Source organism: Sceloporus occidentalis, unplaced genomic scaffold, assembly GCF_023333645.1.
Source record: "Sceloporus occidentalis isolate IW3139 unplaced genomic scaffold, rSceOcc1.0.p SCAF_4, whole genome shotgun sequence".
In the NCBI taxonomy this organism is placed as follows: domain Eukaryota; kingdom Metazoa; phylum Chordata; class Lepidosauria; order Squamata; family Phrynosomatidae; genus Sceloporus; species Sceloporus occidentalis.
The window spans coordinates 99,193,500-99,198,283 of NW_028316984.1; positions in this window are offsets into that span (position 1 = coordinate 99,193,500).

Genomic DNA, 4,784 nt, shown 5'->3' on the forward strand with positions numbered 1-4,784 from the left:
TTTCCTTTTAACTAAAGCACTCTATGCAAGGCATTATGAACCATTCCAAACTTTAGACAGAGATGGTGGTGATGTAGGTTAGCCAGGAATGTTAATAACAGATTACTGATAAAATAAAAATGCTTTACTTCAATAACTTGCATTTATTCATTGCTAGATCCTTGGAGGGTGTGGAAAGGACTGTCTGATCTTCCTTTACTCTATCCACTTATTGAGATTTTCCTTTACTTCCTTTCCTTGGTGTGTATATGTCACAGGGTCCTCTCGGTAGTGGCACCAAGGGTCTCAAAATCTGTCTCTCAAGTGATATATATAGCCTCTTTTTTGATGGATGGTCAGCCATTTTTCTCCCTTCAAGCTTTTTAGATCATTATCATTATTGCTCTTTCCCTTGCTCTGTGTTGATCAACCTGGCTTTCTTCAAGTATTATTATCAAAAGAAATTTGCTATCTGCCAAGAAGCAGAAGTTGGAAAAAACTCTTGTGGAGATTCTTGGAGTCACAGTTCCAAAATTTAAGTTTTCTAAGCTCAGAGTAAGCTTTGCTCTTCAAGAAAAAACCCATAGGTTACAGTTCTAAGCATCTGTACCTCAGAGTAAACTTATGGAAGACAGTGGGGTGTATTTTGGACTAAAGATTCATATGTTCACATTCCACGGAAGCTTGGTCACATAGGATGAGTTGTGTGTTTCCTTAGTTCCTGTCTGAAATGTTGTAAGAAATAGGTTTCGACTTTGGCAACGCCACTGCTTGGAAACAAGTCCCACTGAGCTCAGTGTGGCTCAGGTAAATTGGTATAGTACTCTAGGCCTATGCTAGCTACAGAGAATATGCCTTACTGAACTCATGCTTCTGAGTAGAGATACACTTGTACTGTAGGGACATGTTAGCCACAATGCGGTGCATTATACACAAGGAAACAAAGCTCTGGATGTTTGAGTCAGAGAGAACAAGAGTACAAAAAAGGTTTTAGTGTGTGATTCAGAAATTGGATAATGTCCAGACAAGTGTTTCCTTTGACCTATGTCCCCCACTCCAATCATCTAATAAAATAGAAGTAAAAAGTGTCCAGGGCAATACTAATGTCCTGATAGGTTAAGAAACAAACACCTCACAATAGAAAGAACCAAGCTTCATCTATACTGAAGAAGTATTTGCAAATGCCCAGACTGTCTGGCTTAAAATGTGCAGGAAAACACTAGCACTGCTCTCTTTCTTTCTGCCCAGGGAGTCATTGGTGCGAATTATAACAATTGTGACAGCTACAGGTGTTTAAACTGAGGCACTCTGTATACAAAGGATAGCTTCTACTCCTTTAGAAGGTTTACTGAAAAATTTCCCACCCTCAAAATCCACACAACCCAATGTCCAAATGTTTAAAAGGAGTTTGTAGGGGGAAGGAGAGGAGAAGGGAGAAACAAGTAAAAATCACACACACACACACACACACACACACTCATTCAGTGCACACATAAACACACAATTTAAAATGAAATCAATAAAATCCATCTAGCTTTGTTAGTTATGATGTATCTATTTGAACAGAGTCTTGAGTTTCAGAGTCTATAATGCTGCTGCTGCCGCCGTTGCTATATGCCTTCAAGCTGACTCCAACTTATGGCAACTCTATTGTTGGGCTTTCTTGGCAAATTTTATTTTGAGGACTGCTGTTGCTTTCCTCTGAGGCTAAGAGAGTGTGACTTGTCCAGACTCACCCAATACGTTTCCATGGCTGAGCTGGTAGTTGAACCCTGGCCTCTCACAGTCCTAGTCCAACACTTACACCACTACACCACTCTAACTCCCCCTTTCAGAGTCTATGCAAGAGGCAAATGCTGCTCCAGAAGGGGTTTTCAAAGATATTTTCATTTTATTTATTACAATCAACTGATCAAACAAAAGTTTCCAAAGGTAATTCTGAGGATTTGTTCTACTGTCCAATTTTTTTTTAAAATGCAGGGTTCCAAGGGGTTGTTTGGGCTCCAGGATTTTGGAGCTTCCTTTGAAGCCACAAGCCACACTTTCCTTAATTTCCTGTATATGTATGTGCCTTCAAGGCACCTGTCAACTTTTATACAGTTTTCTTAGACAAAGAATACACAGAGATGGTTTTGCCAGTTCCTTCCTCTAAAACATACCCACAGCACCTGATATTCATTGCTGGTCTCCCATCCAATTACTAATGAGGTCTGATCCTATGTAGCTTCTAAGATCAAACAAGACCTGGTGTCTTTTAGGCATTTAGCTTAGAATGAAGTATTGGATAGGAAAGACAAGGCAGGGGCCATTTTACATAGTCAGCCCAGCCATTCTTGCAGTCAGCTGCAGAGAAATTGGAGGAAGACTCAGCACAGCAGGATGTGATAGTCCGCATTACTATTGTTTACTGTAGTGTGTAACTAGTTTGCATTTCATTTTCATATCAGTGAACAAACATGACATCTTGGGGAGCTCCATTTTCTCACTGTTGACAGGAGCATATTTAAAGGAAAGCTAAATTAACAGTTATGAAAAAAATGAGCAGAGTATGCAGAGGGAGAGGAGAACTAGAATCCATTGTAATGACTTGGATACACACGAGACTTTTAGAGATAGCATATCATTGCCCACACATTTATTATCCTGTATTATTAATAGGGTGACCTCTTTATAATAACTAAAGTTTGCTCTGCGCCACAGCAGCAACGGAGAAGCTGTTTCAGAACCAAAAAGAGAAGAACAGCTCCTCCCTGAATGTATCTATAGTGACCAGCAGATAAGAACAGGAGCTACACAAACACCATAGGCATATAGTAGAATACCAGCCAGTCTCCTAAGTAGACTGAGAGTTGGACTAGGACTTAAGGAGACCATGGTTTAAATCTCCATTCAGTCATGGAAACCCATTAGGCGACCTTGAGCAAGACACACTCTCCCAATGTAAAAGGAAAGCAATGGCAAACACGCTCTGAGTATAGCTTGCTAAAGAAACCCTATGGAAGAGTCTCCATAAATTAGAATTGACTTGGTGGCACATAACATCACCAACAAGAACACATTCTAAAATGCAAAACTCTAATAGGAAAATTTTCTTGATTCTTGGAAGCTTTTATGCTAAATTTGCCTTGTAGATTTCCCCCCTCCAGACAAACTTTATTAGAGTTCTAGGTTGTACGCACACAGTTTGTTATTGTTAACAGCCTTTGAGTCAACCTTGACTCATGGTGACCCTGTGAATGAGACATCTCCAGTCCTCCCTATTCTCATCTGCTCTGCTTAGGTCCTGCAAAGTGAGGCCTGTGGCCTCCCTGATTGAGTCTAGCGATCTGGCATGTGATCTTCCTCTTTCTGTTTTCCTCTACCTTTCTTAGCATTATTGTATTTTCTAATGAGTCGTGCCTTATGATGATGTGGCCAAAGTATGGCAGTCTTGGTTTTGTCACTTTGGGTTCCAGGAAGAGTTCAGGCTTGATCTGTTCTAGGAGCCATGGTATCCTCAGCACTCTTCTTCAGCACCACATCTCAAATGAGTTTATTTTCTTTCTGTCAGCTTTCTTTGCTGTCCAACTCTTGCATCCATACATGGTGATGGAGAATACAATGGCTCAGATGAGTCTAACTTTAGTGCTCAGTTGTATATCTTTACACTTTAGGATCTTGTCTTGTTCACACAGTACAACACAGCATTATAAAATATGGGGAAGAACCAATCGGAACTTACATCTATTGTCCTCCTATTCACAATATCAGTTTAGCTGATGACCACAAAATTTTATGCCCTAATATTTGTTAGTCTTTAAGGTATCACAAGACTCTCTCAAACTCACTCACCTTGATTTATCATCCATAGAGTGTTATCATCCGTGAATATAACATAAAGGACACCCCCTCCCCAGCCCTTGGATGCAATTTGATGGAAATAGTAGTGCAAAATAGTTTTTGGTGTAGTGATTTAAGTGTCAGACTACAACTCTGGAGATCAGGGTTTGAATTCCCGCTCAGTCATGGAAACCCACTGGGTGACCTTGGTCACACTCTCTTAGCTTCAGAGAGAGGCAAAGTCAACCCCCCTCTGTACAAATCTTACCAAGAAACCCCATGATCAAGGAAAGGATTCCATTAGCTGTGAAAATCAGTTCCTACTGTTGTTGACGTTGATGTTGTTGTGTGCCTTCAACTCATTTCTGACTTACAATGACCCTATCATTGTGGTATCTTGGAAGGATTTGTTCAGGGGGATTTTCCTTTTCCCCCAAGACCATTTCAGCCTTCTGTCCAGGAGGAATTGTCTTCCATTTTGAGCAGGACTAAGAAGTAAGAACTTTAAAGTTCTATGAGTGTTGTTAGCTTTTTATTTGGGAATATCCATTTTTCACGAATAAGTGTCCCAAATAAATTTAGCTTTTTATTTGGGCATGCCCTCCATTGCTCTTAAATAAATGTCTCGATGAAATTTAGTTTTTGACTTGGGCATGCCCTCCTTTTTTCTTTTTCTTTTGTGGTGCTTTGTCCTTCTCCTTTGCAGTCAAGAGACACCTGGTCACCCTACCTTGGATGCTGCAAAATAAGGCACAAAATCTGAGCCAGGGGCTCCCTGGGACTCAAGTTTCTCATGCCAGGGCTCTACCCTCTAATAGAAAAGACAAAATGAGGTGGCCTCTTCCCCACCCACAACTACCTCTCCACTTGCTGGTCTGGAGATTAAGGGGAGAGGCTTTCTTTCTCCTCCCCCCACCCCAGCCTTTCTCCTGTCCATAAATAGCCAGGAGGCTGGAAGCTGGCAAGCAGAGCAGCCAGCCCTGTCC